The 23,181-nt window shown below is 38.8% G+C and overlaps 1 pseudogene across 1 annotated transcript in view; it reads left to right on the top strand.

Annotated features, from left to right (window-relative positions):
• Nucleotides 1-8,173, top strand: part of LOC308409260 (outer mitochondrial transmembrane helix translocase-like) — a 43,891-nt pseudogene extending 35,718 nt beyond the window's left edge. Inside the window, exons 9-11 of the transcript in view lie at nucleotides 7,460-7,590; nucleotides 7,936-8,059; nucleotides 8,168-8,173. The product of the transcript in view is annotated as an outer mitochondrial transmembrane helix translocase-like (transcript). The remainder of the gene's footprint in view (nucleotides 1-7,459; nucleotides 7,591-7,935; nucleotides 8,060-8,167) is intronic.
• The last annotated feature ends 15,008 nt before the right edge of the window (nucleotides 8,174-23,181 follow it).

Here is a 23,181-nt window from a genome sequence, read left to right on the forward strand (position 1 = left end):
AAATGGACTAATTTACCCCTGTGTGGCTGATGCCATCACACACACACACCCCCCTACCTCTTCAGGACTCTCGCTGGTACAGCGAGAGAGGAAGTCGGCGGTAACGTTGTTCTTCCCAGGAATGTGCTTGATGACAAACCGGAAAGGTTGCAGAGCAAGGTACCAACTTGTGATCCTTCCGTTCTTATCTTTCATCTTTTCCATCCACTGAAGTGCACTGTGATCCGTCTCCAGGGTGAATTCTCTTCCAAGAAGGTAGTACCTGAAGGAATCAAGGGCCCACTTGATGGCAAGGGCCTCCTTTTCCACTGTTGAATACCGAACCTCTCTTGGGAATAGCTTTCGGCTGATGTAAGCAACAGGATGACGTTCTCCTTCCAAACCTTGAAGTAGCACTGCTCCCAGACCCCAGAGTTGCATCAGTTTGAAGGAAAAAGGGCTCATTAAAGTCTGGACTGTATAAAACTGGTTCACTACTCAGTAATTGACTGATTTCCTTGAAAGCTGCTATAGCCTCCTCTGTCCAATTAATCTGATTAGGACACTTGATGCCTATCAAGTCCGTTAGTAGAGCTGCCCTGGTGGAGAATCGTGGTATGAACCGACGATAAAAGCCTGCCATGCCCAAAAAGGATCTTAGTTGCTTCCTTGTCTGTGGGAGAGGACAAGAATCAATGGCTTGGATCTTACTGACCTGAGGCTTGATCACCCCATTCCCGATCACATGGCCCAGGTACGCAGTCTCAGCAGAGGCAAAAACACACTTAGAGGGGTTCACCGTCAACCCAGCAGTGCCAAGACGGTCGAAGACAGCATGCAGAAGTTCCAAGTGTTCCTCCCATGTGGTGCTGTAGATGACAATATCATCAAGATATGCAGATGCAAAATCTGAGAAACCACATAGTACTTGGTCCATTAATCTCTGAAAGGTTGCTGGAGCCCCATCCAGCCCGAATGGCATCACTGTAAACTGGAAGAGACCCCAAGGTGTTTGAAAGGCAGTCAACTTCTTTGATCGCGCCGTGAGTGGCACCTGCCAATATCCCTTGCACAGGTCAAGTGTGGTCAAGTACTTTGCCTTCCCCAGCCGTTCCAGCAAATCATCAATGCGTGGCGTGGGGTATGAATCAAACAGTGATATTGAGTTTAGGTACCTGAAGTCTATACAGAACCTCATGCTTTCATCCTTCTTTGGCACCAGGAGCACCGGATTACACCACTCACTCTTTGATGGCTCGATGATCCCCAAGGACAACATGAGGTCAATTTCCTTCTTCAGGGATCCTGTAGCTCAAACGCTTTACTGAGACGCCCTCTTTAATGACAATGTCATGCTCAACAATATCCGTTCGGCCAGGATTTACTTGAAGCACCTCAGAGTTGCATGCAGCTCTCACCTGAAGCTGTTTATCATCTGGCAGATGACTAAGGTCAAAATCTACCACATCAGCAGAAGGCAAGTATTGCTCACCAACCTCTTCTTCCTCTGGCACACCCCTTATGAGCATCACCTCTGCTGTCTTTTCAGGGCGCTGCACCCATTCCTTCAAAAGATTTATGTGCAGAACCCTGCTGGAGCATGGCTTTCCAGGGATGAACACTTGGTAAGTAGTGGACCCCAATTTCTTCTGAACCTCAAAGGGCCCTTGCCACTTAGCCAATAGCTTGTTGTTGTCAGTGGGGAGGAGCACCAACACTTTTTGTCCAGGACTAAAAGACCTCTGACGAGCTGCTCGGTCATACCAAAACTTCTGCTGGATTTTGGTCATATTTGACTGAGCAAGCCCACTCATTTTCTGCAGTCGCTCCCTCATCTGCACAACATAGGAAACAATGTTAACAGAGTCCATCTTTTCCTTGCCTCCCTCCCAGATGTTTCTTAACAGGGCTAGAGGTCCTTGTACCTCATACCCATACAAAAGTTCAAATGGAGAGAAACCAGTGGAGGCTTGTGGCACTTCCCTGTAGGCAAAGACAAGATAAGGAAGCCACTGATCCCAATCAGCACCATTCCTATCTACCACCTTCCGGAGCATCTGCTTCAGAGTCTGATTGAACCGTTCTGTTAGCCCATCAGTCTGAGGATGGTATGGGGTGGTTCTCAGGCTTCTAATGCCCAGCAGCTTGTACACCTGTTTTAGTAAGTTGGACATAAAGTTACTCCCCTGATCAGTCAGTATTTTCTGTGGGAACCCTACTCTTGCAAAGAGCTGTACAAGGCAGAAAGCTGCTGATTTTGCCTTGATGGATTTCAGTGGGAAGATATTTAGTTGCATAATCAGTGATTACAAGCATATAGCGATTCCCTGACTTACTCTTCTCAACAGGTCCAACAATATCCATTCCAAGGCGCTCAAATGGGGTACCAATAATAGGCAGTGGTTGGAGTGGAGCTTTGGAAGGGACTTTAGAGGATGTCATTTGGCACTGAGGACAGCTCTTACAGAAGTAGGCTACATCTCTATGGAGCCCAGGCCAGAAAAAATGTTGTTTAATACGAGCTGTGGTTTTGTGCTTACCAAGGTGGCCAGACCAGGGAATAGAGTGTCCTAAATTAAGCACAGTTTCTCTAACTTCTTGGGGGACCACTAGCTTCAGAAGTGAGCCCATCTGATGGTAAAGTATGCCATTTTGCAAGACATAGTCACTTTTGTTAATGCCAGCCTCCTCTACTTGGTCCTTGTCTATTGCTCGCTGAAAACAGCGAGCAATAGACAAGGACCACACTAATATTAACTAATATTAACTAAGCACAGAATAACCTGGCAAGGTGGTTAGCACTGTTGCCGCACAGCAAGAAGGTCCTGAGTTCAATTCCACCATCAGGCCGGGGTCTTTCTGTGTGGAGTTTGCATGTTCTCCCCGTGTTTGCGTGGGTTCTCTCCGGGTACTCCAGCTTCCTCCCACCGTCCAAAGACATGCAGCTTGTGGGGATAGGTTAATTGGATAATCCAAATTGTCACTAGGTGTGAATGTGAGTGTGAATGGTTGTCTGTCCCTATGTGTTAGCCCTGCGACAGACTGGCGACCTGTCCAGGGTGTACCCCGCCTTTCGCCCTATGACAGCTGGGATAGGCTCCAGCGCCCCCCGCGACCCTGAAAAGGATAAGCGGAAGCGAATGGATGGATGGACAGAATAACCTAACTAAACCTAAAACACCCCTGCTCCTGGTAAGCCCATGGTTGGTCCTGCTGAGCAGGCATTTTGTTCCCAGAGTCCTCAGCCACGCCTTTTGCCCAGACAGGAAACATAAAACTCAAAGAAAGAGAAACATAATTAATATAACAAAACATTTTAGAAAAACCACACAATGCTACTATGTGCGTGCCTCATAATACCAGTGTTAGGTTTAACCAAATGATTAATGAATTATATTAATGAAGAAAACTGCAAAGCAAACTAATAAAGTGAAAAATGGACTAATTTACCCCTGTGTGGCTGATGCCATCACAGCCACCCAACATGTCCCTATATTACGAGTTCGGAAAAATGAGGAAACATGAGACCCATTTGGAAAGAATCTACACATGTACATTTTTTTTTGTTTTTTGTTTTACTGTAATTGCTTTACAAAACACTATCTGACATGATTAACCCTTTAAAACCGGTAAGAGCGGGCACGCTCCGTTTTGCGCAACTACTTTTACATCCCGGTAGCACTGCAACCACGTGAGCTAGTGCAATAATTTTTTTTTGCATATGAAACCTGAGGAGTTGTACTTACATCTTATGCCATCAGCTTGTCCTAGGTCACAGTTTCCTTCCACATATAGCTTTGCAAAAACTGCATAAAAAGCACTTGCAGCAACAAAAACATAATATTCCAGAAACACGCTTTTCAGATCCGATCAGCTGTTCATAACACTTCCTACGTTGGATTAGACGTCAGCGCGAACTATTGCATATCCGCCATGACCTGCCCGAACATGTAAAAATATAATATAAGCTCTGGCGGACTTGGTTCTATGGTAGGTCTTAACGGGTTAAGGTGGTGGTTAAGGTTAGGGATACAGTTATAGTTAGGATTAGAGATGATACCACTTTTTTATGTCTGATACCAATATCATGAATTTGGATATCTGACGAATCCGATATAGTGTATTTTTTAATCAGTAAAACATTTTTGCATTTTGTATAAGTTCATACACAAGTTTAAAAAACAAACAAAAAAAAACACCAAAGCTATTCTCTTATACCTGTACGCAAAAAATACACTGCACCCAAAATATTTCATAGTTCAGCAACGCTGATCAATCTCATAAACTTAAACCTACACCATCCTCCCTATTCTGGTATTTTAAAGTGTACCTAGCAGAAATATTAAACAACCTAACTAATAGGGTTGCAAACTCCCAGCAAACTAGGTACAAGATTCAGATAATTATTTATTAAAAGCCAGAAAAACCAGACCACCGAGAAGTCCCGCCACAGCCGCTCTATCACGTGACGCACACTGCTCCAACGTGTTAAGGGTACGAGCTGAGTTACGCCATGTTGCAAATTTTGTGAGGTGCTTTTTTGATATTTAATGTATTGGATTATATTTTTTATTTCTCTCCGATATCCGGTTTTTCTGGTTCTTCTCCTGCTCTTTTAATGCACTTAGCACAGGAAGTCAAAGAAAATTGTAAATCTATATTTATTAAAAAAAAAAATGAGTGATGAAAAAGAAACGGCTTTAAGGAAGGTTAAAAATTATCCTCTTATGGCCTCTGACAGTCAGGAAATGGAAAACAAGGTATTATAGAGATAAGAGTGTAAAAAAACGAAAGGGGTGATTGAAGAAAACATGGAAGGATTAAGGAAGCAACAATGGAATAATGAGAATGAATGGAAAAAGGAAGAATAAAAGGGAGAAAAAATGGAAGTTGAAAAAAGGGAAACGGACTAAAAAAAAGGGTAGGGGGAGGAAAGGGGTAAGGAAAAAAAACACTGGAAGAGAACACTGGAAAAAGAAAAGAAAAAGAAAGAAAAGAAGAGCAATAAAATGTATTACTAGTACTTTATTTATCCAGGTAAAAATCCCATTTCCAAGAGAGATCTGGCATCATGGCAGCAAAACGACAAATATACATGTATCACATAAGTACATAACAATTAAAACAAATACAATATCCCATACAAACATGTGAGAAATATACAATAACAGATCATTAAGAGCAACAAAAACAATCACACTTACTAAGTGTTGTTCTCTCATTCTTTTAAGATGGACTTAAACTCCCTCAAGATAACAATTTCTAATAATTTCAGTTCACTCTGCAGATTATTCCAGGAAACAGGGACAGCATATTTAAAAGCCTTTTTCCTCATTCTGTTCTGGTTTTGGGACAATCAATTGTATGATATTGTGAGAATGAAGGCTGTACACATAGTAAGATGGAACCAGCCCAAGGAAAGATTTATAGATAAAGACCAACCAATGGGAAAGTCTGTAAATATACAACGGTGGACATTTATCAGCAGCCTACAAAGGACAATGAAGTACACGATTTCTATAGCCAGTAATAAAACGTAAAGCGCAATGGTAGACAGTATCCAACCTCTTTAGGTAGTGGGCAGGTGCATTCATAAAACGCAGGTCACCATAATCCAATAAAAGTGAAAAAAAATGAATCAAGTGTTTTCTCACTTGGAGGGAGCAACAGGATGGATTTCTAAAAAAGTAACTTGGCTTTAGTTTCAACTTAGACACAAGCCTCTGAATGTGAGTTTTAAATGACAAATACTAATCTATAATGATAACTAGTTACTTGTAAGATGTGACTGTAACACATGCTTAGTATAGTTAGGCTAGGCTTATAGACTAGATCCGAGAGGAGCAAAATAAATTTGAGAGAACTGAATGTTAAGCCGGCAGATTTATTACAATATTACAATGGTGCAATAAACCTGTGTAAACAACAGAAAATTAACAGAGAAGAGTGCTCTTTTGAAAATAAAAGCAAAATAAAATAAAATAAAATGAGTAGTCTCTTCAAACCTGACTCTTGATGAACAGGATATTGTGAGTTCAATAGTTTTTCAGAGGAGCAATCCATATGGAGTAAGTGGTTTGTTCTTGCTTATCTGAAATCCTGCATTGAAGTGGTTCAGTCTGTAGATCTACTCTTGCATCCAGAACAGCTGGCCAGACTGCTTTTGAATTGCCAAGAGTTTTAACAGGATCTGGCTCGCCATCAGTATCCAGAACCAACTTCGGGATCAGATCCAGGATTACAAAAAACAGTCTGCACATACAGTACAGAGCAATAAACGAAATAGTTCTTACAGCTGTTTCTAAATAAAATGAGATCTCATAAAGTTTTCAAAATCAAGTACACTGTTGTTTTAACATTGTTTCAGTTTCTATGAATTCAATTTGTATTGCTTTACAGAATTACAGTCAAATATATTTATACAGTCCTTTTTAAGACATGTGTAATCAAATCATGAAATGTTTGTTACTTAATTAGTTTTAAACAACTTATTTACACGAATTAACTCATACTGAAATGACAAAGTGCAGAAAAGACATGTACAACTAAGAGAAAACTGCATTTTGCATTATTTTGGTGCATTTGTGAAATAATCAAATAATCAAATAAACAATAAAATAAAAATATATCAGTTTCACACACAGTTCAAGTACTCCAACTGGTTTTACCTTTTTTTTTTAGACAATACAGAGTCCACATTGTTGCAGTAGTTACCACATGTAAACTTAGATTAGGTTTCCCTACTAACTTATCATTTATAGTAACTCACCGGAGTTTCCAAGAACCTGTTTTGGTCGAGAGCAAAACACATAAGAGGTTCTGAAAAAGTACATAACTTTAAGTTACAGATTGTTAAAAGTACATTTTAACACTTGTTTTATATCGTTTTATATCAAAAGACTCACTGTGTAGCTTGTTGATTGCTCTGGTGTCTTGTGCTGCCATGTCTAGCTTAATGCAGCAGCTTGCTTATGTTGCACTGAACTACGGAAAATCACAGTGTGTTCAAGGAGTGTCAGAAATAATATTATAAGGTGAAAGAAAGAAAGAAAAGGAAAAAGCTAGTAACCATGTCTGTAGGGGTTACATGACCAGTTCAATTTCAGTTCCTTGAATGGTTTTAATCTTAAGAGACACAGCTAGCAACTCATTGCCATTCGAGATTAACATGAACTTGGATTTTCCGCATTACATGGGACTGAATGACATCAGACTTCAGTGCGGGTCTGATGTCGTGGGAGGAAATGAAGGGAGGAAGGAAGGAAAAGCTCTGAAAAAGGCGAGGAACAAGAAAGGAAAGAAATTAAGGAAAAGGGAATGATGTGTAAGTTGAGTGGAGTAGGGAAATGAAATAGAATCAGTTCTTGTGATTCTTCTGCTACACTTATGCACAGCTATTTCGAATACAGGACACTCTCTTGACAATCAATTCAAGCTCACTTGATCAGAGTTTTGTAGTTGATTCTTTCTGCTTTTGTAGGTGGATCCACTGATTAACCTCAGCCATATTGCCAGGGAAACTGAGGGGTTCTCAGGAAGTGACCTCAAAGAGATTTGTCGTGAGGCAGCACTGCTGTGTGTCCGACACATGATCGATTCTCACACGGAGGTGTCTGGCGTTTCCAGGTCAGAGAGTTTCATGTTTTGTCATCATCAAAATGTGCATATTGATCAAAGTCAGTATTTTGACAAATAAGTATTATAATTAATAATAAAATAAACCTTCAGAACTGATGATATTTGTTCACTTTTTCATGTTAATTAGGACAAATCCAACACACATGCCAGTCTGTTGAAAGTATTTCTTTTCCTGTTTTCTTTTTTGTAAATCTGACACACCTGTCACTATTTCAGTGTGCAGGCACTTTTATGATTGAACTGAGCGATACAGAGCTGCTCTTAAAGAGTTCAGAAGTTCACTTGCTGCTTGCTAAATGTCTGATTTCTTTCTCTCAGCCTTTCAGATGACTGCATCCGTCCAATTAGTCAGGATGACCTCCAGAAGGCCACAACAAAGATGAAGGAGTCCAAGAGTCTGGGTGGCCTGACACTGGATGATGTCTTGTGTGGAATTGGACGGGTTATTTACTGCTACAATATATTCTACAGCATTAACAATATAACAGATAGCTTTAAGAGGGTATTAAGATGTTTAAACATATAAGTACTATAATAACCTTTATTACAGGTGTAGATATAACCATTTTATATACACCTTGCAATTTGTGCTTATTAAAGAGTTATTAAAGAGTTAAAGCTCAGTCAGTAATTGAAGGTCAGAAACTTCGTCTGGCGCTAGGTCCAGACGATCTATTGTGTAAGTGGCTTAGAGCTATGGAAGGACCGCCTACATGCTTACAAAACACATATGTCATGTCATTCATTAATTTCCTTTATTCGTTTATATCCTTTTTATTATTAAGCTTTGAGTAGTGGCATTTGATTAAAGCATTTATTCAATGTATTGTTACATATAGTTTCAGTTAGGTTATTACACATATGAGAGTGGCTCTGTCTGGTGAGAGGTCATGAGTTAGTCGGCGAGGTGAGACAGAGTGCATTTGAGGTCAGACACACACACAAACATCGTAGGTAGATTCATTTCTAAGTAAGAGTTCAGACATATTTTGCGAGCTTGCAACTGCATTTTGTGCCTGCGTAAGTGACAGTTTGTTGTAGGACATGCTCTGATGTTCGAGAGATAAGCGAGAGTAAGATGAGCTACCGGAAGTACCTGGCGTGGAGACGGAGAGAATGTTCTTTTCACATGTGTCAAAAGTCGTTAACTGAACATTTGTGGTTTTGAAACTTATGTACGTGTTGTATCTGCTTGAGGCATGAGGGGGCATCATAATAATACCCCCAATGCTATAAAACAACTGCTTGTGTATTTTTGGGCGCAGATCGATGTTGATTGTGTGCAGTGTTCATCTCCCCACGCGTGTGTTCATTAAAATCATTAATTGACCTAAACTCTTCTGGACCATCTTTGTTTTGTTCTCATCCTCAATATTCTGAACACAGGACACTTGTCATACTCATATCTCAAGATTTTCTAGAGAAATAACATTTAGTTTGGCAGTTTTTTCCTTTGTGGGCCTAACTATTTAATGTAGTAAATAGTTACTTTACTACTTTCCTTTGTAGTCAGTGCCTAACTAATGTCATTCAATCTGATCTGCAAGTCTGGAAAAATCAACCCAGTCAGCTCAAGAACTGGTTAGCAGAAATCTAATCATTGATACATGAACACGAATTGTCATGTTTTCTAATCATCTGCATGAATTTGTGAGCAATATATTTCAATAGGAGGAGCACACAGGGCGTATATGATGTTTCTTGACTTAATACTGTATATATACAGTATTACGCACCATTATGGAGGGCCAGGAGTGACAAAATGAATGAATTAAATATGCCATTAAATAATTAATTATATTTTAATGTTTCATTAATTATAATTTGAATAAATTAGTTACACATTTAATTATGTATTTAATAAAAAAAGTATTGACACATTTGACACTAATTACGTCAGACTTAAAGACCACATTGTTTCTGTAAAATAAATAACGAGCTGACAATTTCCTCATGACACCAGCGATCAGCTCGACGACCCTCAGTTTACCTGCATACATCCTGTTCACCTATCAGCTGTTTAACACCTGCTGCTGATTCAGGAAACACGTCCACGTTACCTGGTGACAGTCACAGTTTAACGTGGGCAGCTGCAGCTCGATATACTCTAATGTTGGTGCAATATTGTGCACAAAATATATAAATGTCATTTGTTTTCTGAGCGCAGAGCTGCTGGAGGTTGTGTTTCCTTCAGAGTGATTGATCAGGGTTAAAGATGACAAACAGGATTTAGAAGGAGGAGATGGACATTTAGAAAACTACAGAGCACTTTATAAGCGAAACCACTTTATCAGCGGCTGATGTCCAATCACCGGCACACAGGTTTAAAACCTTTATCTCTCAGTGTTTAAACACTGGACTTAATTCACTCAGGTTCTGTTTGTCGGGTCACGTTTACTTCACTGTTTTATTTACAGCAGAGCAAATTTGTTTTTGCTCAGATTAAAGTTACGTTTCATAACTGCATAGTTTTGCTGAAGTTTAATGTCTCACTGGAGCACATGCTAGACTGAACCATTTACTTTTCTTTATTATAACATGTTCATTTATGCTGGATTTCTTTTTAAACTGTGAATTTTGAATTAAAATTAACATTTTTTTTTGTACAAGGAGGAAAAAGAAAGCACATTTCAACTGAGAGGATCAGCATCTGAACCAGCATGTTGATCATGAAGACTCCAGCCTGTACATAAATGATTAAATCATCTCTTTTTAATATTTATTCAACTGTATTCTAAGCACCAGCTCTCTGTTAGAATTTTGGGGGTTTACTCAAATAAAAACAAATGAGGTTAACATGATTTATGTGAGGTGGATTTTTTTAACCTTTAACAGTAAAACATTTAACTATAGAACACAAAACACATCATGCAGACTCCTTAGAAGAAAACTAATACTGCCCATGAGACTAAAAACAGGAAGCTGTCCTTTATAACTAAACATGATATGTGCAGTTTGTAAGCAGAGACCTTCTCTTTAACTTGATCAAACTGTCACATATTGTGGTTTATGCTGTGAAGCATAACTTTGCCCCCCCCTTCATGAAACTTTTTTTTGAAACACAGTGATGAAGGATAATGGAAACAGCTGCTGGTTCTACTCTTCTCAGAGAAAGTCATGGTGTTGTAATAGCTGCAGTATGTGGTTTTGTGTTGTCCTGCTCAAATACAAACAATGCCTTCCCTGAAATAGAAGAGAATGAACTACTGTTCATCTTTTTCTGTGACTACAAAACAGCTTCAAACCTCCATTTTGTTTTTCTCTGCTTCCTCACAATCTGAGTGGCCATTTTAGACCCAATAAGTTTCATTTTCAAGTTGGACATGCCAACGAATAACATTTGTGAAGCTTAAACTTGTTTGTTTATGACTCACACTTTCTGTTCATCCTTCTGAGCCACAGACGACAGTCTTTGTCATATCTTTGACTAATCTGGGCCTAATTTAGTTCCTTATGGCTCAGTTATGGTTCTGGTAAATAGTACTGCTGCCTCGACATTCAGACACTTAATTAAAGTGTCAAGCCTGTTCTGTTATATAAAAGCATGTCCAGTTTTCACCCCAGCTCTGTAACTAAATATTAGTTTTAGCCTAATTTTAACCCTACTGAGTCACCTCTGCTCTGGGTTTGTAAAACGTCTCTTTGTCCGCTTTATTGAAAATATTATACTTCCAGCTTTATTCTGATCACACAGTGGCCTTAAATAAAATAACTTTTTCACATTACAGGGAAGAAATCAAGTCAAAACACTGCTGAAAATAAAACAGACACACAACAATTAGATGATTTTCACATTTGGTTTTATTTCACAGGGTGGGCCATTTATATGGATACACCGTAATAACATGGGAATGGTTGGTGATATTAAAGTCCTGTTTGTGGCACATTAGTATATGTGAGGGGGCAAACTCCTCAAGATGGGTGGTGACCTTGGTGGCCATTTAGAAGTCGGCCATCTTGGATACAACTTTTGTTTTTCAATAGGAAGAGGGCCATGTGACACATCAAACTTATTGGTAATGTTACAAGAAAAACAATGGTGTGCTTGGTTAACCCGGGCAGGTCAAGGTGGGGAATAGTTGGTTTCAGAATCCCTTCCTGAATTGAAACATGAGATCTCAAATCAACTTTTATTCCTTTTTATTGAACTTAACAAGTTTGGTTTGTTCAGTTTGTAGGTGACTTTGATCTTTCTTCTAATTATACTGCCAACAAATTTCATAATCATAATTAAAATCATTTAGGGCAACATGTTAATTGTTCTTCTGATGACAGCTGGGATACCTTGTTTTTACTCTTAGCCTAAACTTAACTTAGCAGCTAAATTTCCAGCCATTCCTCCCATTTGTCCATGTCATGACCACCTCTTGATAATATGGCCCCTCAAAATAGATGTTAGAAATCCTTCCCATTGAATCAGTGAAATTAGAAGAGAGTGCAGAAGCTGAAGAGAAGTGAAGAAAATACAAACCTCTATGTGCAAGGAAATGAAGGATTTTCCGACTCATGCACCACCAGTCAAAAGTTTGGAATCAGCTTCTCATTTCACGATTCTACTTTATTTTTATGACTATTTACATTGTAGATTCTCATTGAAGGCATCAAAACTATGAATAAACAAATATGGAATCATGTAGTAAAACAAAAAAGTGTGAAAGAATTCAAAACATATTTCATATTTTAGATTCTTCAAAATAGCCACCCTTTGCTTTGATTACTGCTTTGCCCACTCTTGGCATTCTCTTGATGAGCTTCATGATATAATCACCTGTAAGAGATGCTTTCCTAGAGATGCTGAGCACTTGTTGGCCCTTTATCTTCACTCTGGGGTCCATCTCATCCCAAACCATTTTGCTTAAATGTAGATCAGGTGACTGTGGAAGCCATCTGGCACAGAACTCCATCATTTGTGGGTCTCATTTAGTCTTATTTAAGAAAAATCACTCAAACCAGAACTTCACCGGCACTCAATAATGTGGAACTGCTAAAACCACTTTAATTTTCTCCCATCTCATTTACTGTAAGTCACTTTTCTCATAAAATACTGTTTAAATCTCAGTTGTATAGGTAGCATTTCTCTACCCATTATCTCAACAATTCCTTTTTGTAAATCTAATCCCCTGGTCATAGATAGCTGTTAATAATGTGCTCACTGATTTAATGGAGGATAAGTCAAAAAGTAGTATGGCTGTTTCTCTAACTCTAAATAGTAAGAGCAGGCACATAACTGTGGTTTTGCAATAAAAAGATGCAGAATGGTAATGATGGTTTTAACTTTCAGAGAGGAAACAGAAATGAACAGGGTGTGTTTGCAGAAGTGTGTTTCCACATTGCGTGACACGGCCACTCCATTAAACCATCACCTGATCCTGCACTCGATAAGACTATTTTGAATTTCAAATGTGAAGGCAAATGTCATTTCAAACTTCTCCTTTCCATCGCAGTCTAATTTTACTGTTGCCTCAGCAACCATGCTTTATGTAAAGTATGAAACAAAGACTTTGGTGAAGGTTTTCTGTGTTTAAAAAAGCATTTACGTAATGCACATTCATGACAGTCTGCACAGTTTTCTACCAAGGAAACTGTTATATGATATTTAAAAGCATTCTTCACCCTCCTTAATCCTCATATATGCCTCTTAGAATATCACGATGTGAACTTTATGTTTTCATTTACATTGTCACAAATCACAAACAAAGACTTATATGAAACTGTGAACCGCCCACTGCTGGTCATTAAAAATAAAGCAGGTGTAAGGCCTCCCTTACCAAAGCTTGAAGCTACAGCCATCTGTTATCCTGTTTGCGCCATAGAATCAGTAGTGACAGTCACAGTGTGAGAGCAGCGAGCATTTGCTAGACTCTGATGTTTACAACTGTCTCACATTCACTACTTCTGTAGGTTTGTAAAATCCTGTCTTAGGCAATAAACTAACTGCATGTTTTGTTTTGTTTTTCTGGATAATCCAGTGATTCTGACCTCTGTGGATTTTGTTTTGAAGCTTTTAATGTTGTCAGACAAACATGATACTGATGAAGCAGATATAAACTGATAGACTGCATTGTGTCGGTTGGTTAATAAACTGGCTCTGTTTTCTAAAAGGCAATATAAGTAGACACAAACATGCCTCTCTTCCACCCCAGTGTGGAGTCTATGCAAGTCTTGCTTACAATATATACAAACACTAAAACAGTGACATGTTTTCCCTAAACAGCCACTGAAACAATGAGAAGTATACTCACAAATGAACTAGACGGACAATGAGTTTTAATATTCAAATTCCCAGTAAGATAAATCATTTACAAAACACATATTCATAAAAAAAAAATTCCAAAATGTCTGAAAGTACAATTTGCAACCTTAAAAATTACAATATACCCAAAATCAGTGAACAAAAACAGGTGTTCCATCCCTATTATATATAATCAGTGTTGGGACTAACGCGTTATTAAGTAACGCGTTACAGTAACTACGTTATTATTGTGGTAACGAGCACGGTAACTAGTTATTATGCCAAAATCAGGAACGCGTTACTCGTTACTGGGATTTAGATAGGGTCGTTACTCGTTACTTCGTGTGGTGGCTATCGCGGAGCTTCCACAGATTCAGTAACATTAGCAAGTGGTGGAGGCCAGCAGGTGGATGAAGGAAAAGGGACGCAGAAGGAAAAGAGACCCGAGGCGGCCGCCGGTCCAAGTGTGAACTGAACTTCAGGTAAGAAGTTATGACCTGCAGTCTCTCTGGGTCAGATATGAACCAAGTTTAGGTGAAGTTTATTTTCGTTATTCTGACTTTTTCCGTACTGCGTGCTAGCTAGCATGACGGAGTTTCTATACAGCTGGGTGGGTGCTATGAAGTTAATGATGTTTAACTTTATTTTGTTCATAAGTTATTAGAGTTGCCAACCGTCCCGTCTGGTATTCAGAGAAAATATTACGCGTTTCTTATTGAGGTGAAAAGGAACAGTTTGTCCCGGACTTCAGCTACAATGAAAAAGGCACAAAGCTGGAGTTATTCTGTGTCTTTACAGCTGCCTCTTCTTCTCTCATTCTCCCCCCTCCCTCTCCCGTTTCTACTTCAATCATGAAAACTGATCAGTGATCAGCTGATCGTCTTTTCTCTCTTGTGTGTTTATCACCCACTTTGCGCCGAAAGAGGAAACCAGCGGATGTCGCGCTAAACAACAGCAGCACGTTTAAGCTTGATCAGCTGTTGTTAGAATTTATTTAATATTAATTTCTACTATCAGCTGATGTTTGCTGGAGCCACAGCTGTAAAAAAAAAGCTGCTGGTCATGATATGGTTTGGTTATCTGGTGAGAGGGAAACATGAAGATGAAACCAGGAGATGTCCTTACTGAATCATCAGAGCTGAACAGGTGATGGAGAAACAGGTTTACCTTTTAGGTGACATGAATGAGTTGAAGGGAAGTTATGAACTGTTTCTGAGAGACAGATAACACCAGGATCCTTTTCTAAGTAGCTGACAGCTGGTAACTGTGCAGGGGCGGGTCTAGCAAAGTGTTGCCAGGGGGGCAGGTAGGGCATTAACAGGGAGAGGGGGGCACAAAGAAATACTTTTCTTTCTTATTCTCATTTAAAATGTCTCGCTTTTAAAAAATAATTATCTGAATCTTACAACAAACGATTGATAGATTGATGCATATATACCATCAAAACAGTGTACATCACTGTCACAACAGTGTTTGTTTTCATTCAAAGGCTTTATGATTTTTCCTATAATGGTGGGCCAGTCTCTAGTCAAAATGCCCGGGATGATTTTTTTGTCCCAGTCCAGCTCTGTATGCAGCTCATCTGCAGTCTGGTGTTGCCAACATCTTCCTATTCGGAAGGCAGAATTTCCGAGTTCTGAGTACAATCGAAAGCACCACGACTGCAGTTTTTGTGTTGGATGTAAAAGGCGCAGATGACACTGTGACGTAGGCTAGAATCATGGCAGCGGTCAATGACGGTCCAGGCGTGGGATTTCTCTCGTGGAAATATGCACATTATCTTTTCCTTTCTATTGGTAGGTGGCACAGTGCACTTGTGGCAAGTAAGCAAGCTAGAAGATTGGCAAAGTTATGGAAGCAACACATTAACAAGAGAATTCTGAGTAAAACCAAAGTTACTTTCCCTAGTAACTAGTTACTTTGAAAGTAACGAGTAACTTGAAGTAACTGAGTTACTTTTGAGAGAAGTAACTAGTAATGTAACTAAGTTACTATTTTAAAGTAACTTACCCAACACTGTATATAATATATATAATATACCCATGTTCCATCCCTATTTAGCACAAAAAATATGGGTGATCTATATGACTGTATGGTATAAAAAAAGAATCAGATAAAAATAACTGACTCTTTAGATCACTATTTTTCTTATTTAAAGTAATCAAATGTGTTTTGGGGACTTTTACACTTATGAGTTAATACTTAGTAAAGCAACATACACCAAATCTAAACAAAGACTTTAAAGGGGGAATGTGTCGCATCTCTGAGTGTGAATCCCCACATATGTGACTCACAAATGGTGTCCTGCTGATTAATGTCCCACTACAACAGTGACATATGGAAGCTTTGTGTAACATAAATTAAATAAAAAATAATAATAATTAAAAAACAAAAAATAAAACATAGTTTTAAGGAAGTTCATTACCATCATATCTCAGCTTCACTGTGATCCTCATCACGACTCTCTGTCCACACAAATAAAGAAATAAATGAGCTGGTGTTTACACTTTTGCTTAATACATTTCTGCAGCTCGTCTGTTATTCATGCTGTAAAGAGAATTTGTTTTTATCATATTGATTTAAAGCCAGTGTCATAGCAAGCTATCTTCAACTAGAGGGCGCTCTAACAATTCTGACAACAAAATTCTTAGGAATGCTTCCATAATCAGGTACTCTGGCTTCCTCCCAAAGACATGCACTTAGAGGGGATAGGTTAATTGGAAACATTGGTTGTCTGTCTCTGTGTGTTAGCCCTGCGACAGACTGGCGACCCCCCTTACCCTGAAAAGGATAAGTGAAGGGGATGGATGGATGTTTCCATCACCTTACTGGATCAGTCCCATGATGGATTAGAGTAGTTCTCACAGAAAAAAGAGGGTCAGACAGACATGTTGTACCTAATAAAGTGTCTAGTAAATGTAAAATATGTAATACTCATCTTTTTATAGTTTATCAGTCTGAGGGTGTCCAGTTTATCACCTGCTGCTTTTTCCTAAATATTTCTCAGTAACATTAAAAAGATCAGATTTCAAAACAAACTTTACTTTTTAAATCTTTTTAAACCTAAAAACTGTGCAGAAGCTCCTTTTTAATCAGACCTACTGCAGCTATGTTTCATTTTGACCTCATGGTGGCACTCAGTGGACTATGGATGGGGTCTTCAGTAAATGTCATGAATCCTGAAAATGTTCTTTTTTTACTGTTCATAACAAAGTGTGTTTAAGTCAGTGACTTTAAAAAATCTATTTCATAGTCAGTAGCAGACTGCCTGAAGAGACTGAAGTTTCCTCCTCGTTTTCTGATCCTTTCAGAGGCTCTAGGTTTTGGTTTCAGTCACATCTTTTCTCTGAGCTGCTGAGCACTGAAACTACAAGAGATTCACTGTCAACCTCTAAATCTGACTACTTAAGATTGTTGTAAACATCATCAGCATGTGTCCTCGACACAGACTTTTGTAGAGATGATTCACAGCCAGCCTGATTATTCATGGCGCACTGACCCAGCTGTCTGTGACGGAAAACTGACCTCACTCAGCTGTCAGAGATAAAGGTACAGGTTGGGACACAGGATATGTGATATTTAGATTTAAGAAGATCTCCTAAGTCTTCAGTCCATCTTCTTCCACTTACCCTTGTCAGGGACATGGGGGGCTGGAGCCTAACTAGTTACCACAGGGTGAGAGGTGGGGTACACCCTGAACAGGTTGCCAATCTGTCACGGGGTTAACACAGAGACACACAACCTCACATGTGTGGGTAATTTAGAGTGACCAATTAACATAATGCCTCTAACTGCATGTCTTTGGACTGTGGGAGGAAGCCAAAGTGAGAAAACCCACACAAACACAAGTATGTATGAATGTGTGTGAATTTTACTTAGAAAGCACTTACAAAAATGTGCTTGTGCGAATGGGTGTGAATGAGTGAATGCACATAAAGCGCTTTGAGTGCTCAGAAGAGTAGAAAAGCGCTATATAAGAACCAGTCCATTTACCATTTACAAGGAGAACATGCAAACTCCACACAGAAAGACCCCAGCCAGGTGGTGGAATCAAACTCGGGACTGTCACTGTGCCACCATTCTGCCGCTATTTTACTGTGAGTCAGAATAAAAAGGAAAATAGATTTAAATGCAAGGTTTCATTTTATTGGATTGATACATATATACCAATAAGACAGTGCACATCACTTTCACAACAGCGTTTGTTTTCAAAGACTTTATGGCTTTTCCTATAATACCTGGTGGGCCGGTCTCTAGTCAAAATGGCCAGGTCGATTTGTTTTTGTCCCATTCCAGCTCTGCATTGTGGCATGTTCCACTGTGGCAGGCAGGAAGTAGGACCCAAAATGCAGGACGCTCAGACGAGGAAGTAAACTCAAAGAGGCTGCTTTATTGCAGTTGCAATGAAAACACTCAATAAACATTACACTTGCAAAACAAACAAACAAAAAACTAGAAACCTAGGACCACTGAGCACAGAGGAAAACACACATTATGAGCAGACAACACGACAGACAACAGAAGAAAACACAGAGTTTATATACACAGAGGGAGTGATCAGGGAACAGGAAACCGGAGGGAGACATGGCTGGGATTAATTGGGCATAACAAGATAGGGGAAAGCAAAACTGAATGCAGTGACATGAAACACAGACCTTCAAAGTAAAACAGGAAACACATGGACTGAACTCCAGACATGTAAACTTATCAGACTGCGGAGACAGAACATAGAGACCTGAGACGTGGGACAGAAAGAGAGGCCACAACACACAACACAGATTCATTAAGTAGTTCATTTTGTGCATAATTTTATATTGTTGTTGATAATAAATTAATTAAAGCAACAAAACAACCTGAAGGGCCACTTGGGAGCCGGTTCTCTTAAAAGAGCTGGAATTCCCATCACTACTGACCATGCATGGAGGGTTTCACCCCAAGTCCAGCACCCTGAGGCTGCATGCTAAGCAAAAGAAAAGAGGCCTGGGACTAGTGAGTGTCAGTACCACAGTCCAGGATGGGACAAGAACATCAACGAGTACATCAGGAAGAGGGTTGACACAATGTCATTGTTAGACCGCAAGTGTCCTGTGATTACGTGTAATTTTTGTGTAACATGTTTTGTAAAGAAAACAATAAAATAATAATGATAATATAAAATTCAATTAGGCATACAATGAATTGTTTACATCAATAATACTTGTTTTATTAGTCTTTCTATAATCACTTTAATACAATAAAAAAAAATCAGTATTACATGTTTGAACAGATTTTCTATTTATGAGAATTTTCGATCAACTCCTCTGTGACCTTTAGTTTTACGTTAAGTAATGAGCCATGAAGCAGAATTCCAAAGATGTAGTATCAGAAGTAGCAGCTAAACTTCATAAAATATACTGCAAGCATATTGCTAAAAATAACTGCACCAGTGTTGTGTTTGACTTTTATCCTGTTTGAATCTGGTGTGTGTGAAACCTGCTCCTGTTCATGGTTTCTGTCATGATTTACACTCTGCTCTGTGTTTGTATGATGGTCCTGTCAAGGTTTGAGTTTCAGTGTTTTTTAAATTGTGGATTTTTCGTGGAAAATGCTCAAACTTTGGGCAATTAATTAATATTTTCTGCTCTTGTAGGTTCAACGTGTTTATTATTGTAGAAATGACTATGAATAATCTTTATTTTAACCCAAATGTAGATGAACCCACGTGTGTCTATAAACTACACAAAAACAAGTATTTCCAGTTGCTTTAATTAAAAAGAATCAGTAACTGCTAAATTCAAAACAAATAGTTTAAATAGCTACATTGCTGTAACATCTACAGACAACAAAAATTAACCAACCACTATCTAAAAATGGTCTTACTCTGCTGTCGAGCGGCACTGAAGCTCTCCAATAACTGAGGTCAGGCGCAGACAATAAAACGAGTGTGCAGCTCTCGGCCGAACTAAGAATCTGACAGGACAGTAAACTGGTGTAAAGGATGGAGGAATCCCATCATGTTGTACAGTTCATACTCCGTATTTAGAGCAGAGTGTCACAAAAAAGCTGCTGTTTATTTCTAACATTCATTTTAATAATGAAGAACAAATAACAGTTCATGCACTGCACAATGTTCTCTGTGAGATTCACATAGCAGACCTAGCAGGTGTGTCTAAAATTGTGGCCAGTGAGTGTATGCACTGTGTAAAAAGTCACAGATGAATAAGAGCCAGTAGGTGGCAGCAGAAGAGCTTCAGTTTGCTCAACAAGTGATGGTTTTCATCACCTTGAGTCTGGCCTCAGTTTGACTGCCTTCAGCAGGCCTCATGTCCCATCAGTGATATATTAATACGTAGTAACATATGAATCTCTGTGTTGCTCTTAAAATGGACGAACAGATAAATACAGTGGTGAGAAATAGTTTTTTCAGCTGAGGCAGCTCTCTAAAGTAAAACCTTTTATTTCTTTTTGTGACTTGGAGAGAGTCTCACACGCATTTGTGACCACTCGCCTTGATTATTGTAATGGACTTTATATTGGTATTGATCAGGCTTCACTATCACACTTGCAAATGGTCCAGAATGCTGCTGCTCGCCTATTCACAGGGTTACGCAAACGTGAGCACATTACCCCTGTTCTTGCCTCTTTACACCTGTTGCCTGTCCGTTTTAGAATTCATTTAAAATTTTTATTGTTTGCTTTTAACGTTTTAAATGGCCTGGCTCCTATTTACCTGTCAGACCTTCTACACCTGTACACTCCACAAAGGTCGCTTAGATCAACTGACCAGTCACCCCTTGCTGTCCCCTTGTTTAGACTGAAACAACTGGGGGACCAAGCTTTTGCTGTTGTGGCCCCCAAATTATGGAATAAACTGCCCCTCCATATTACACTGGCCCCAACACTTGAAATGTTTAAATCACTTTTAAAAACACACTTTTTTTCAAAGGCTTTTTAGGAGTAGTACCAGAGTCAGTTTGTAGTCAGTTTTAGTCAGCTGTTGGTCACTCTTAATCTTTTTATTTTGTTAATTTTATTCATTGTAGATTTTGTCTATTTTATTTATGTTTTAATATTAAATTTTTATCTTCTTTTTCATTTGTGTATTTATTTTATATTTATTTATTTCTCTGCTTAATGTATGGCTTTTAACTGTTATCTCTGTTTATTATTGGAAAGCACTTTGGTCAACAACTTCACTGCTAATATATATATATATATATATATATATATATATATATATATATATATATATATATATATATATATATATATATATATATATATCTGCTGATATTAACTGACCTAGTAAGAGAGAGGCAGCAGCAGCAGGCCTACATATTACTGCATTTAAAGCCTGAGGCCCACAAGTCCCACAAATGAAGTGAGAAGTGCTGACAGTCGTTTTCTGATCAGTGTTTATGTTTTTAGAAAAATAATTAATACATAATTGGCTCGGATCGACAATATTATGAATGAAATGTGCCCTGTGGAAGCAGCCAGCTCCCCTCCCCTTTCGACAGATTGTGTGTGAGACTTCAGCACAGCAGCAGCAGCAAGCAGAGTTGGTTATTTGGTGCCGCCTGCTGTCCGTCTCTCCCCTCTCCTCCCTGTACAAGCCAGAAGGATTTGGGGGGGGGGGGGGGGGGGGGGGTTAGAAATGACTGAAAGATTAATAGGCTCTGTTTTGAGTTTTGTTCAAAAAAGAATGACTTCATATAGGGAAAAATATATATCACATGTGCAGGACACCTTAAACTAGTTTTTTAATTAAGCAGCAAGGCAGAACAAGGTCGGGGCTGTATCAAGACACGAGGACTAAACCCCAATTCAACCAGACCCAAAACTGATCCGGAATTAAAACAGGACTACAACAGTTCAAAATCAGGACTACTGAGGACTTAACCAAGACAGAACCAGAATCAGAACTAGATGATAGTAGCACTAAAAATCATCATAGACCTGCACTACACTTATTTTTTAATTCTACCAAAGTCCACTATTTAGATTGAGAAAAGTTTATATAATTATTTAGCCTTGTTGTGCAAACAAGCCTGCATAACTTAATAAATATAGAATTTGAAAAATAACAAACCTAAAAAGAAACACCAGGTACTAGATACATGAGTACCTATGATATGATTACTTTTGGTAAACAACCATTTGACTAATATGTGTGTCTCACCTGCTCTCTCTCCCTCTCTGTTCCTCTCTCTCCCTCTCTGTGCTGACAATCAAGCCAAACACCAACATCATCAAATATACAGTTGAAACCAGATATTTACAAACTCTTCAGATAAAAACACAAACACTTTTTTAATTGTAACATCAAGTCAGACTAAATGTTTATTTTTTTTAGGTTGATAAATATAAAAAACATATTTGTTAACTTTAATAGTAAAGAGAGAAACTATCTGTATTTCTTAATTGTAAATGGCACCAAACTGTATTCAAAATTGAGCCACACTTAGCTCTACTTTACTCTTTAAAGAGTTTCAGGCAAAGTTACACTAACCCTAGTTTCCTAGCTGACGCTAACAAATGCTAATGTTAGCCTCTGATTTGGGCTGCTAAAGTAAAGACTTTTAGCTAGCTGATCAGCATAGATTAATTTAATCAGCCTGTTAACCACCGTCTGTAGTGGTAATATTATTGAAAGTATAATTTCACCTCAGCACATTTACAATTATGTCTATTTTGTAGCACATAGAAATTTTTAGGTAATAATTAAAGACACACAATTAAAATAAATAAAGACAATTGATAAGTGTATTTGGTAATACTGAAGCTTAAAGGAATTTGTTCAATTCTAAACTACCATTCGCTTTAATTTTCCGCCAAAATCTCCGGCGTCAACATGAGTCGCTTACCTTGTCCGTCACTTCCGTCCGAGTAAGAATTAAACCTGCAGTGACCGCTGGCGAACACCAGAGGGCAGCCAGTGAGCTCTGTTTGAACCATGCTAAGTTAACTTTGTTGTCTAAATGTTGATGCTGGTTACTGATTCACACTGAAGATTCAATAAGGTTCATTGTCATTACACAAGATATTTACAAAAATACACAGACGGAAAGCAGATATTATTTCTACAGCATCTACAGTGGAATAATAAATTAAAAAAAAAAACAATTAAACAATACAAAACCTAAATAAGGATCATTTTAGGGTGTCATGAATGTGGGCTCGAGGCACTTTCCCGTGTTCACTTTGCGCTTTCTCCTACAAAAACAACAAAAACAGGAGAGAGAAACATTGAGTGCAGCTTCAGGGTTGAAAGCACGCTGTGACGGCTGATGTAGTTCAGGTGGGTGTGTCCCTGAACGCAGCAGACTGCCCCTTGCCTCAGACTGCTTTTG

Source organism: Rhamphochromis sp. 'chilingali' (genome assembly GCF_963969265.1).
Source record: "Rhamphochromis sp. 'chilingali' genome assembly, chromosome: 1".
Lineage (NCBI taxonomy): Eukaryota > Metazoa > Chordata > Actinopteri > Cichliformes > Cichlidae > Rhamphochromis > Rhamphochromis sp. 'chilingali'.